Source organism: Mustela lutreola, chromosome 10 (assembly GCF_030435805.1).
Source record: "Mustela lutreola isolate mMusLut2 chromosome 10, mMusLut2.pri, whole genome shotgun sequence".
NCBI lineage: Eukaryota > Metazoa > Chordata > Mammalia > Carnivora > Mustelidae > Mustela > Mustela lutreola.
This window is the reverse complement of record NC_081299.1, coordinates 64,214,695-64,229,301: the sequence shown is the minus strand read 5'-3', so window position 1 is coordinate 64,229,301 and position 14,607 is coordinate 64,214,695. Positions and strand designations below refer to the sequence as shown.

General features: G+C 40.8%; 1 protein-coding gene and 1 long non-coding RNA gene across 2 annotated transcripts in view; one reads left to right on the top strand and one right to left on the bottom strand.

Moving 5' to 3' along the window:
• The window catches only part of ST6GALNAC5 (ST6 N-acetylgalactosaminide alpha-2,6-sialyltransferase 5), a 174,519-nt gene that overhangs the window by 62,984 nt on the left and 96,928 nt on the right, over window positions 1–14,607 (bottom strand). The window lies entirely within an intron of this gene.
• Window positions 1,055–11,086, top strand: LOC131809589 (uncharacterized). The gene is made up of 3 exons (XR_009345230.1): window positions 1,055–1,182; window positions 3,224–3,301; window positions 10,604–11,086. It is a non-coding gene; the product is annotated as an uncharacterized LOC131809589 (long non-coding RNA).

Genomic DNA, 14,607 nt, shown 5'->3' with positions numbered 1-14,607 from the left:
ATGTCAATCCTAGACATCCATCACTATTCAGCTGTATATGACCCTCCGGTGCCCTTTGAACTGTGAAGATCAGGGGCTCTCTCTTGGGCAGCAAGGGGGCCAAAAGTTTTAGCCACAAAACCTTGCAGAAAATGTGAAAGAGGTGAGAGACAAATCCGTGTGTCTTTTATCAAGATTACAAGTTGGAAGTTCTTATGTCCTACAGAGCTTTACATCTGCTTCCTGGCATTCAAATATTTGGAACTATGAATCAACCAAATTATTTTCCTATATTCAAACATTCATGAAAACACAAAGGGTGGACAATGGGAAATAAGCATACTCCCCAGGTGTCCTCTTTTTCTTTTTCTCTCTCTTTTTTTAAAACACCATCCTGGATATGTGTGGGAGATCCAAACACATTTACTCTCTCTCCTGAAACGTTCCACCTGCAGTAGAATGCAAGTCCTGAGAGAATAGGAACCCGGACTATTTGCTGATGGCTGTGTCCCCAAGGTCTAGAAGAGTCCCAGACACTGGTAGATGCACAATAAATATGTATGTATTATTTTTTAATTAAACTCTGTCCTCAACGTGGGGCTCAAACTCCTGATCTGGAGAATAAGAGTCACATGCTCTGTTGACTGAGCCAGCCAGATGTCCCCACAATAATGTTTATTAAATGAATGAATAAACACACACGGAGAGCACTTCAGAGCAGTTGGGACATGTAGTTCTGAGGCCTGCACGCAACGTCAGAGGCTATTATGTTCCACTCACTGCTCTAATGGCAAGAGGATGTTTTTGGATAACTCAGAGTTTGTCAGACTATTGAATCAAGCAAGTAAGTTGTGGTGGAATGTTAATAGTAATGGTCTCAGCTCTTTCTCTGCCTTGCCAGATCCATACGCTTTGGTAGTGTCCTCCATACTGCCTTTGGGTGTGGCTAGGTGAAGAGATTTGGCCAGTGGGACAGGGAAAGTCATGCAAGAAAACACTTGAAAAGTGCTTGTGCATTGGAGCTGGGAACCTTGCCACCAAGTGAACAAGCCTGGACTCGTCTGCTGAGAGATCCTAGGCCCAGTCACCTCACTGCTCCCACCAAACAGCTGAACAACCACTACAAGGCTAACCGGGACCAGGTGACACCCAGACGACCAGCCCTATGACCATGAAAGCTTGAGCTAAACTGAGAGAGGTCAGGTAAGTCCTTCCCAGCTCAGAAGAACCACCCAGCTGAGTTGCGAGCTGAATGCATGAATATTATTTTAAGTTATGAATTTGGGGGGTGATTTGTTTTTCAGCAATATGTCACTAAAAAAATAAGTGTTTCCCAAATTACCGATCACAGGATCCCCCTGGAGTGTTGGTTAAAAACCGTACATTCCTGGGTGCCTGTGTGGCTCAGCTGGTTGGGTGACTGACTTCCTTTGACTCAGGTCATGATCCTGGAGTCCTGTGATTGAGTCCCGCATCAGACTCCCAGCTCCATGGGGAGTCTGCTTCTCCCTCTAACCTTCTTCCCTCTCATGCTCTCTCTCACTCAAATAAATAAAAATCTAAAAAACAAACAAATAAACAAGAAAATCTGTACATTCCTACATTGTGGTGGTTCCTCAAAAAAATTAAACATAGAACTAACATATAACCCAGCAATTCCATGGCCAGATATATACCAAAAGAACAGAAAGCAGAGACTTGAACAGATATCTGTTGACCCATATTCCAATGTCAATGGCATTATTCTTTTTTTAAAATTTAATTTTATTTTTTCAGTGTTCCAAGATTCACTGATTATGCACCACACCCAGTGCTCCATGCAATACGTGTCCTCCTTAATACCTACCAGCAGGCTCACCCAAAACCCCACCCTTCTCCCCTCCAAAACCCTCAGTTTGTTTCTCAGAGTCCACAGTCTCTCATGGTTTGTCTCCCACTGCGATTTCCCCTTTCCCCCGATTCACTTCTCTTCTCCTTCACCCAATGTCCTCCACATTATTCCTCATGCTCCACAAATAAGCAAAACCATTTGATAACTGACTCTCTCTGCTTGACTTATTTCACTCAGCATAATCTCTTCCAGTCCCGTCCATGTTGATACAAAGTTTGGGTATTCATCCTTTCTGATGGAGGCATAATATCCCATTTTATATATGGATCACATCTTCTTTATCCATTCGTCCATTGATGGGCATCTTGGTTCTTTCCACAGTTTGGCAACTATGGCCATTGGGCAGCATTATTCTTAATAGCCAAAAGGTGGAAACATCCAAACGTCTATTGATAGATGAACAGATAAGCAAAGTGATCTGTACATACAATGGATTATATTCAGAGGAAGGAAATTCTGTTGTGCTAAAACATGAATGAGCCTTGAGAACATGCTATGTGGAATAATCCAGATACAAAAGGACAAATACTGTATGATAATATGAATTCACTCATATTAGGTACCTGGGATAGTCAAATTCATAGAGATAGAAAGTAGGGTTGGGGAAAGGAGAAATGGGGAACTATGGTCTAATAGGTCCAGAGTTCCAATTTGGGATGATGATGGAGTTCTGGATAGGGATAGTAGTGTTGGTTGCACAACAATGTGAATGTACTTAATGCCACTGAATGCTACACTAAAAAATGGTTAAAATGGTAAATTTTATGTTACGTAAATCTTACCAAAATAAAGGGAGAAAAACCCTATGTATTCCTGAAGCCCACCTTGCACCTACCAGGCACCATATCCCTGGGGAAGGAATAATAGGTTTGTGCGAGATCACCCCATTTTCCAAATTGTTTTAGTGTGTAATTCAAAACAGCATACTCACACTAGATCAGAATTAAAATTTAAGTCTCTTCCTCTTTATGAACCAGGGCAATATCTGAAAAAAGTCACAAAGCACTGGGTTTGTTTGAAGGATTAAGTTCAGTATCTAAATCCCTCATCATTACGGAAAAACACCAGATTTCAGATAAAACATACTACAAGGGAAATCCCTTCCAATTCTGGAGCCTAAGGCTGGCCAAGCTGCTTTCTTCCATTTGTTTAGGCATCAAGGGGAAATACCACATCAACTCCAAAAGGTAATTCTAACCTTTTTCTTTTCCTACAATATTGGAACAAAAATAAAATTGACTCAGTCTGAAAAGAGCCAGCTGTGTGAGTTTACTTCCCTTCCATAGTCAGTAGATCTAAATAATAATGAAAAAATGTTGCATGGAAATGATTCTAAAATAATTTCCATTCCAGGTATGAACACAGCACTACTCTTTTAGAAGAGGCTGACTGTTATTTACGCAAGATAGAACTTTCGAATAGTATCCTCAGGTAGGTAATTCACAAGACAGAAACCGTTCCATATTCTGCAGTGTATAATTACAAAAGAGAGTTTCATCTTCAAACATTTCACACATATTAGTCACAGAACTTTTAATGCCTCTGGATTTTTGATGGATTACTCAGTGATGGCTCAAAGTCTCTGGAGAATTTTTAAAACTCTAAACTTTAAAAATTTAAGTTCTCATCATGAGGAAAAAAAAAAAAAAGCCCAGTAGGCAAGTGGTATTGGTATGTAAAGGAAGCTGGATTTTCTTTTCTTGTGAATAATGCCCTTCAGTCTGCTCAGCACAGGGTATAATTCATCTCCTTGCCCATAGTCCTTGCAGACGGTCTTTGGATCGGAAATAAAAATACACTTTGTCCAATTACACCATGTAATTGTCCTCAACTTTTTTTTCCCCTTTAAAATGTCATTTAGAGAATGTCTCTATACTGGGTACAATCCAAAATTGTCCGTTTCAAATGTAACCTATATTACCGCTATCTGGTTTTATATCTTTTGTGCAAAATGAAAGAAAAGATTGAATCTTGACATGATATTCATCCTAGTATTCGGTGAGTGGTAATTTAGTTGCCTGGATCCTGTTTAAGAGGGATTAACTAACAAAAATCCTGACAAAGTTTCAATCCATACGGCAGGGGTTTCTATGACCTGGCACTGCTTGGCTGGGAACTTTGTACAGATTTTCAGGTTGAGGTGCCTGGGTGGCTCATGGGTTAAGCCTCTGCTTTCGGCAGAGGTCATGATCTCAGGGTCCTGGGATCAAGCCCCACATCGGGCTCTCTGCTCAGCAGGGAGCCTGCTTCCCCCCCGACCCCACCTCTGCCTGCTTCTCTGCCTAATTGTGATCTCTCTCTCTGTCAAATAAATAAAATCTCAAAAAAAAAAAAAAAAAAAAAAGATCTTCAGGTCATTTGGAGCCAAAGCTGGCCTCATCTGTTGCCACCATGGTCCATGCTTCTTACAAAACCACTCCCTCTAGACCTCTTGCAACTTTGACAAGTGCCTTCTGCCTCTGTACCATCGTTTTTAATCATCTCTCCCTGAGTATTCTTCTCCCCTATTTTGAAGCCAAGAATCACTGCCTCCAGAAACCATACACACTGTGTGCCCCTTCCATGGGAAAACAAATCCTTTATCCCTTAATTTCCCGAATTTCTATTCACTTACAGGGTTGTTTTTCTCTTTTTGTTTCAAAAAGTCATCTATTGTGAGACAAACAAGACAATGGGCTTATTTTGTAAATTGTAATTTGGTGGGACGCCACCTGTCCCTGCGCTGCTTCACCCAGAACCCTCCCTCTGCGAGTGTGACAGCCAAGCAACCCTCTATCTTCTCCAGGGGCTCATGTGACATTCCTGAAACAGACCCTTCTGGGAACTCTTCTTGTTAGAATATAACACATCCTGGTACAAATCCTGGACGATTACTCTCCTAGACTCAGGTGCCATTGTCTTCCCCATCACCTCTGAGATCTCAGCAGCTCGAATGTGGTAATACGATTTCCACCTCACACCTCTGCAGGTTCTTTTCTCACTTGGAATTCTAAGGAACGCTAACACTGGAGTAAGGTGGAAAGACAAAATGCACTGGCTGCCAATATTTTCCGACACAACTAATTCCCTGACGATCCCATCCTGACTCTCACGGTACCTGCTGAAGAAGTTCCACAGTCATTGCATAAATGTAAGCCTTCTGGCCTCAGCTCTGCAAATAAGTACTACCATGAGGATGCCGAACATATGTGCAGAATGGTTAAAATCTTGTTTCAAACCCGAAGCCATAGTTGTTAATGTACGTGCAAGCCACCAAATCTTGCTTTTCCTCCCATTTCACCTGCACATTATTGTATCTGTGGGCAGGGTAGGATTTCAACCACACAACAAAATTCAACAACGTAACTTGAAAATGTACATGTTCAAAAAACTAGGCTGGTGTGAGATGGTGAGTATTTTCGAGGGCAAGGACAATATCTCATTCACGGGTGCCACCTGAAACTTTGTGCACTCTAGGGTGGCCCGGCTCAGCCTTAGGAGAGGTTCAGAGCCTGGTTCTGCCATGAATCAGCTGGGCAACTTCGTGCAAACTGCTTAGCCTCACTGATTTCCAAATCTCGTCTGCAAATGCGGAAGGGGTAATCCTGCTTGTCATCTTGTAATAAGGACATGTTTGTGAAAGCTCTTTGTGAAGGATAAAAGTGCTTGCACCACTGCAGCATCATCAAGCCACATTTGCTAAGAGGAGAACTTTTAAAGACAGTGAAATCTACTGATTTCTCACTTGTATTTATCCATTCATTTAATATATGCATATTCTGCTCTTCCTGGGCTCTGGCCTAGTTGCTGAGATGAAACAAGGCATGGTCCCCTGCCTCATGGGACAAGCTCATAGATGATACAGAAATATGTTTAGTAAACACAAATATAAACGTCAAATAGTGGCAAGCTCTGCATACAGGGCTTTACAAAAGAGAAGGGAAGAACAGAGGAGAAACCGTAACTTGAAAAGCACAGGTGCCTTGGCTGTTGATAAGAATGGAGCCCATGGGCGCCTGGGTGGCTCAGCGGGTTAAAGCCTCTGCCTTCGGCTCAGGTCATGATCTCAGGGTCCTGGGATCGAGCCCCATATCGGGCTCTCTGCTCAGCAGGGAGCCTGCTTCCCTCTCTCTCTCTCTGCCTGCCTCTCTGCCTATTTGTGATCTCTGTCAAATAAATAAATAAAATCTTTAAAAAAAGGAAAAGAAAAAGAATGGAGCCCATGTAAGTGTGAGGTAGGTTCTATGAATCTGCTCTTTCCCTGTTCTGTCCCAGTTACCCTGCCTCTCAGTGCCATGTTGAAGGGGATTCCTGGTATTTAAAGATACAGAAGTTCATTAACAGGCCCAAATGCAAGCTGACTAATCTGGTGATCAGTCAAAGAGGCACTGATCCATACCAGTGGTGGGGGATTTACCAATTGGTGGGTTAATTCTGACCACAAGAGATTTTCTCCTTAAAGTTGAATTTAGAATCAATTTCCGTTTTGAGGTACACTAAAAGGTTTGAAGGCTGTGCTGGGATAGACAGGAAATGAGTCTTCGTAGGCTTCTACTCTGGGCAAAAGCCCACAGTTCTACAGGGACCCAGCCCACCTTTCTAATAATCTCTTCTGGAGCTTGAGCCCAAAGTCTAACAAAAAATAAAACAGGACTTTCCTGCCTTTGGCCGGTTATTGTCCCTTGTATGTTTTTCTCTTGACATTGTAAGACACGACTGGTATAGCCAGCCTGGGACAGCATGGGGACACTTCCCAATTCTCTCCCATTGGTAGCCTATAAATAGCACCTCTGAGTCATTCCAGTTCCTCAAATTTCATGTACATATTACCAAAAATAGAGGTTCTAGGTGTGGGCTCATGGTTTTTAATACCTGTCGTCTTCATTCTTTTTCTCTTTCATTGAAATGAAATTTAAGAAAAGGTGTACAGCTCATTTGACAGGAGGCCACAACACAAACAGCTCTGGGAAACTTTGGAAAATCTGTTCCCTACTGCGGGCCATGCCATTTTGAATTTAGTTGTGAAGGTTTTAGTTACAGAAAAATTTTCACCTTACTGAGTAAAACAAAGTCATTTTGTAAAGACAGCCAATGACCAAATTAATTCTTTTATGGAGCTGTCTGATTTGATTAAGTTGTTGTACCACATTTAAAACTCATTAACAGCAGCTATCAAGCTATTTTGTAAGTGATTTTTTTCTAATGTCTTCACGTTTACTGTCCCAGAAGCCTTTTGGTGTCAATCAAAGTAGATGACAATGCTAAATCACTAGCTTCATGACATAATTCAACAGTGGGTGAATTCAGCTGTCTTTATGAAATATGACCTTGCCAAGGTGGCTGATGTGTCTGTTGCCTTCTCTGATAAGAAAATATATTTATGAAAAAAAAAGAAAATATATTTATAACGACATTGTGGTTGCATGTGTATTTCAAGGTGTATGTTATTTTATGACACATTAAAACCCTTAAGGGTCACATTATGACCCTTAAAAGAAATTTCTTCCAATTAGATGAAAAGAGGAAATCTTTTAAAAAAGAAATTCTTTTACTCTTTCTCTTTTCAACCAAAGTTTCCTCAAATAGATGATATGTCAGGAAACTCTAGAGAAGAGAAATTCACAATTGAAAACAGAAGGAATATGGCTTTACTGAGAGAGTTTAATGAAAGAAAGAGAAGAGAGTTGGATAAATCTGCACAAAGGAGGTGAATAATGAGCATTTTCTAGAGCTAAAAGCTAAACGTAATACAGTAGAGAATTAATTGCTCAGATACATGGCATAGAGCCTGGCAGAGTCAGGCTTGGCAAATTTCTCTAACCGTAACAATTTCCTTAAACATAAATCTCAGAGATTTGCCATTGTAGGCTAAGTCATTATTTCTAGTAATACAAGAAAAGTATAAACAGGAATTAAACTTCCATATGATCAAAGGATACTGTAACAATAGTCCATATTTCCCACAAAATTCATTAGAGAAAGCTTCAGTGAAACATAACATTGAGACATAAGAGATAGTATTAAGACTGCTCAATCAATTAGGTTAATAGAGTGTTCATTTATTTAATAAACTTTGATGGAGCCCTTGCTATCTTCCAAGTTTTGTTTTCAGGGGAGGAATGACAAAGAAAAACAATACAGTCCCGGCCTTTGATGCTCAAAAAGTAGCTGAATAAACAGAAATTTAAAGATGTTATTTTCTGTGAAGCTCAGAGATAGAGCGCCACAAAGTCACAGAGGTAGGAGTAAGCAATACCAGAGAGTTTTTGAAGGTGTCATGGTGGAGGTGATATTTGAGGCAATTCTTAAAGAGTTGGAACTCCTTGGGGAGAGAAAAATGTGCATGGGACCCAGAAAACATTTTAGGGAACTGTGAAAGGTTGAGGAATCCAAACTGTAAGGCAGCGGGTTGAAGAGAGAGATGAGGCTGGAAAGGTAAGTTGATTTCCATGCTAAGAACTTGGGTCTTTATTCTAGAGATAAGACGACGTGAACTAGAAGGTAGCTTACATGCCAGTGAGTAACCAAAGAGGACGTGCCTTGTCTATAAAGACCATGAATTCAAATCTAAGGTACGTTGTCAGGTGGGTGCGTGCACGCACACAGATTCACACACACAAAGGAACCATTTGTGTGCCCAGCAAACAAGGAAGAGATAGCTATTTATTTTATTATTTAAAAAGGAGGATAGTGGGACTAGAATTACATTTCAGGAAGGTAATTGGTTGCTGTGAAGAGAAAGTATTGGCAGGGGTACTACTGAGATGCAGGAAGAACATGGGCAGGCCTGTCAGTGCTCCAGGAGAAAGATGATGAGGCAGGATGGGAGCAGCAGGGACGGAAGTGGAGAGACTTATGACCACCCAGGTGTGGGGAATGGAGGAGAGGGTGTTGAGGACTAACTTTGGAATGTGCTTTCGGGAAACTGACTCCTACATAGGTTCTAGAAATTTCTGAGTTCTGCTTCATTCTAGCAAACACCAACGAAAAGTTTTGTAAATTTACCTATTTCTCTGCTACAAAAGAAATCCCTTCCATATATTTGTCTATTTTTGTGAGGAAACAAAAACTATGGAGACCACACCATGTTACTAAGTTTGAGAATGCAGACAGAAGCACGAGTGTGTGTTGAAGGGAGGCATATTGGGAGGGCTCAAGATAATGAGTTAGGTTTTCAGTATATATATATATTAAAAATGTCTGTAAGGCATCCAAGTGAAACTTTCCCCTAGGTACCTAGATCTGTGGGCTTCAAGCTCCTGAGACAGCCGAGCTAGAGAACTAGTTTGGAGTCTCATTAGAGAAGATACAGAAACTGGCATCAAAGAACTGGAAAAGCCCACCTAGGAGAAAGAGTAGACCCAGCAGATAAGTGGGCTGAGATAGGAAATCTAGGCATGAAAACGAGGGAGGGAAGAGGCAGACTGTTTATGGAGAATGCATAAGTGGTTGGAAGATTCAGGATAAAATGGTGATAAAAAGTTGATGATTTTCAGATAATGCTCAGTGGGCGTGAGATTCAACATTTCTCTGCCTTAGCTTTTAAATCTAGAGATTTGTTCCTTTGCTCATGATGAGACATAATTGCGTTGAACCCTAAAATTCATCTTTTAATTGACACCTGGCCTCAGATTTATATTTTCTTTAGAATAATCTTGTATTTGCTTTCTGCAAGTCAACAATCTTTGCAACATGTTGGCTACAGAATAAAGTCCCTTTCAAATATTGTTTAATCAATTGGTGGATCCGTGGAGAACTGTTTGTCTTCTGTTGGCCCCTCCAGACCCACCGTCCACTCTCCTTTCCTCTGCCGTGGGAGGGTGATCTTTACAGACGGATCGATGGGCTTTATTTGCCATCTGGCTTTAAATTGAGTTTGGCCAATGAGAGCAATGCAGGAGCTGGGAGAGTGAGAGGAGAGAGACTGGGATTCTTCCCCCTGCTTCCTTCCTTAAGTGGTCTGCCTCCCTCTACCAAAGACCACCATTCCCTCCAGGAAGACTGCTCCAGATAATACCTTCTATGGCTCTCATAGCACTCCCACTCTTCAGGATACTGCACTATCCTTTGATGGCTTTCCCCAGACTCTAGTGGTCAGTTCACAGTCTGAGGGGGTTAAGCAATAATCCCTTCATTAAATCCTCAAACCTGAGTGGGCTCTCTGGTTCCTGCTGCTGGGAGAGGTTGGTTCATAAACAATTTGTCGATTGCCAGTGACCCTTTCCTGGAGTAAATGGGGATCGTGTGCGAGAAGGTTCGGTGGGAGAGGGTCAGGAAAGAATCTGGAAAGGCACAGGTTGCCTTCTTTTAGAGTCTGGCTGTCTGTATAGAGCCGGAAAGCCAGCCTCCTGGTTATTCCTCTGGGCACTTCTATGCAACCATTCTGAGAGAAGCAACAAGGACGGCAGAAGTCTGAATAGGTCCACATTTCACCCTGACAGATCTGATAGATTGGAGGATGAAACCTCAGGTGTCTGGGTGTTCAGGTAACTGCTGTTTGAGTTTATGCTCCACACCATCCATTCTGTGGTAGAGAAGTCTCATAAATCAGGTTGCCATACGATAAGCAATGGCTGCCGTTGCAAAGAAGATGTTCTAAAAGTATTTCTGGCTACTGCCCAAGAAACTCAGGTGGTAGGAGAAAGAATCTTCAAAAATATAAAAGAATATCTTTTGGGTGAAAGCTGGGGATGGAGTAGGAAGTCAGCATATACCCATGGCTGTGTCATGTCGCCTTATATCTTCTCTCTCCAGAAACCACCCCAAAACAAATGAAAAATGGAAAGGCAAGACAAAAACAGCATTTTGAATAAAACTTCAAGAGCGATTCAAATATTTTAAGTATTTTCTAAAGGAACGAGTCGTCTCACGAGGAAGTGGAGAGAGGCTGAAGAGAGATTTTAACATCTCAGTGGTTGGAGCCCAGGGTTGACAGATCTCAGGAAATGCTACAAAAAATTCACTTCTTGAAAGTGAGGGATGTACCTTAAGAGGCAGAAATTGGAACTTATCCTGGAGAAAGTGTGCATGGAAACCAGAGGTCACTTTCTACCCCCAAGAGAACCAAAGTGAGTTCAATGAAAAGGAGAAAGCAAGGCCAAATGAAGACTTGGATGGGTAAGGCACGCATTCGGAAGTCCTCTATCGTGGTAGAAGCCCTGGGAGGAGGAGAATCTTGACACTGTGGAGCTGTGCTAGAAAGGAATGCCAACCGGACTCAGGAAAACGCTTAATGAATGCCTGGTCTAGGAGAAGGAAAATCATTCAATGATGCATAAAATAAAAAAATAAAACAATAAGAAAATGATCACATCGTCTATATATAGGTAATGAAAGACAAAAGGCAAGGAGCAAAATCTTTGAACATCCTTTTCCACTTCTTTTTGCAATTTATTTCCATAGCGCAGATGAAAGTTGTGAACAATGTTTTGCCATGAATTTGGAGGGGAGAAACCCTCCAAAATAAAGGGGTCACCTGGATGAAAGACGATAGGTAACAATGTAGAAATGGCCAAATTCAAGGACTACAGCGTGAGAGAACTGGAGAAAAAAAGGTATAGATGGACAGAATTTAGGAAAAGGGCGGAAGGGGAAAAACAGAATTTTTAAAAAAGATTTTATTTATTCATTTGACAGAGCGAGAAAGACAGAGAACGAGGACAAGCAGGGGGAGCGGCAGAGGGAGAGTGAGAAGCAGACTCCCCACTGAGCAGGGAGCTCACCGCGGGACTCCACTCCAGGGCCCTGGAATCATGACCTCAGCCAAAGGCAGTCACTTTATGGACTGAGCCACCCAGGCACCCTGGGGAAAAACTAGAATTTAGGAAATGACAGCAAAAAGGAGCCAGAGAGTGAACAGATTCTATGGAAAACACAGTACATTCACAGAAAATAGAAATGAGATACTTAATGCCATGAAATAGAAATAAAGAAAGACCCAGAATGATAGATGAGACAGAGCCCAGTAAAAAGTTACCAGGCTTAGAAGATAAACAAATCTTTTGTGCACACAGGTGAAAAATCAAGCCAGTTTAATTAGGAGGGAAAAAACCTCAAGCTAGCTTCATGATTTTCTACAAGGCAGCCAAATACCAGATACAATACCTACAAAGAGTCTCAAGAAAAGGAAGTTTGAGGGAAGTACTTTATCTACTTGCAAACTCTCCATTAAGTACAAAGGCTATATGCCATAATTTTAAGATGCAAAAACTGGAGAAATATTATTTTGCTGATTCCTTTTTGTGGAAGTGAATAAAGGAGAAAATTCAGTCAATCAAGAAGTTTGGGTAAGAGACTGGAGGAACCTGAATATACTTAGCAATACCACTAAAATTAGAAGAGATGTGGGTTAGAGTGGCTGATATAGTATTGTAGAATTAAAAGATTGGGAACAAATGAGGGAAAGCCATCAGAAGGAAGAATAAATGTGTTTGTTGTCTTGTGCAAGAACTGGATGTCAAAGGATTTCATTTAAAGTTGACAAATCAGGGGCACCTGGGTGGCTTAGGGGGTTAAGCCTCTGCCTTCGGCTCAAGTCATGATCTCAGGGTCCTGGGATTGAGCCCTGCATCAGGTTCTCTGCTCCGCGGGGAGCCTCCATCCCCCTCTCTCTCTGCCTGCCTCTCTGCATGTTTGTGATCTCTCTCTCTGTCAAATAAATAAATAAAATCTTAAAAAAAAAAAAAAGTTGACAACTCAAAGGATACTTGGGTGGCTCAGTTGATTCAGCAATTGCCTTCAGTTCAGGTCATGATCCCAGGGTCCTGGGATTGAGGCCTATGTGGGGCTCGCAGGGAACCTGCTTCTCTAACTTCTTCTGTCCCCACTCCCCCGCTCATGCTGTCTCAAATAAATAAATAAATACAATCTTAAAAAAAAAAAAGTTGACAAATCAAGAAATAAAAACCCAAAAATACTTGACTATATGAAGGCAAGTACCAAGAAAAATAATATGACTAAAATCAATTTTGTGGAGGAGAGATGAGGGGAAGAAGAGGAGGAAATGCTCTAAGTGTTTAACTCTTCACAGTTGTAAGAATAGACAATCACTAAACAGAAGATAAAGAGGAATTCATAATTAAAGATAACTGTCGAAAAACCATAAACTTTCCAAGAAGAGCACACCAAATAACTTCACCAGGTAAATGAAATTAAGAAAATTGATCAGAGAGTGAACATTTTAACTAATTAATTTTTAAAGTTTTATTTATTTAAGTAATCTCTACACTCAATGTGGGGCTAGAACTCATGACCCTGAGATCAAGAGTCACATACTCTTCTGACTGAGCCAGCCAGGTGCCCCTGTAAATACTTAAAAAAAATTAACAAGACTACATTATATAAAATAAAGTGATAGAATTAATACAAAATATATCTAACTTTGGCAAAATTACCTGCTAAATGAAAATGGATTTCAGATGTGTGTGCAGCACACAAGACATACATTTAAAATTAAGTGATTCAGAAAAGTAAAAAAGAAAGAAAAAAAAACAGACAGGAGTTGATCAGGCAAATCCAGACTAAAAGAAAGAAGCAGGAGTCATGATCTCAGCAGAGCTTAATAGCACAGAATGTTTAGCTCAACATTTATATAGCACTTACCATATGCTAGGTAATTTTTTTTTAAATTTTGTTTACTTATTTGAGAGGGAGAGAGGGAGAGAGAGAGCATGAGCGGGGGAAGGGCAGAAAGAGAGAGAGAGAGAGAGAGAGAGAGAGAGAGAGAGAAGGAGACTCCCCGTTGAGTAGGAAGCTGGATGCTGGGCTTGATCCCAGGACCCTGAGATCATGACCTGAGCTGAAGGCAGACGCTTAACAACTGAGCCACCCAACGCCCCAGTGGCAGGTATTGTTTAAAGTGTTGTGCATTTATTAACATATGCAATCCTCCCTCCAAAAGCAATGAGATAGTTACCATCGTTACCATCATTATGTCCATGTTGTAGATGAAGAAACTGGGGCACAAAGCTAGTAAGTATGAAAGTCAGAATTTAAACCTAAGCCAATCTAGGATTTGTGATCTCAGGGACAATATTTCCTGTTTATCCAGGCAAAGATGCATTAAATGAGAAAAAAGAATACTGAGGGATATGATCCATGGTGTGGAATATAAGTTACAAACTGCACAGGCACCAAAAAAGGAGATGGGCAGAGTAAAACCTAACAGGGATATTTACAAAGAGAAATGAGCAGAAAAACTGTAGGAGAGGGGAATTCAGTTTTTAAGCAGCTATACTGAGAGAGAATTGGCATAACATACTTTTCGCCCACTGAAAATGTGCGTCTCAATAGCTTTTAGTATATTGACAGGAGCTGTGCATCCATCACCACAATCAATTCTAAAACATTTTCATGACCCCACAATGCAGCTCTGCTCCCATTAGCTATTACCACAGAGATCTACATATAATTTTTTCTTTTAAAAAATATTTTTTCAGTAAAAATTGGATGTATTTAAGGTATACAACATGATTTGATGCACATATACACAGCAAAATTATTATCATCAAGCTAATTAGTAAATCATCTCACATCGTTACCATTTTATGTTTGATGAGAGCACCTTAAACCTTACTCTCTTCTCATGTTTTCAGTATTGAACATAGTATTATTAACTACAAGTCATAGTGTTGCATATTAGATCTTTACACTCACTCATCTTCTGTAACTACAACTTTGTACACTTTGACTGACATGTTCCCATTTTCCCTACTCTCACACCCTTGGTAACCATAATTCTATTCTCTGCTTCTGTGGGT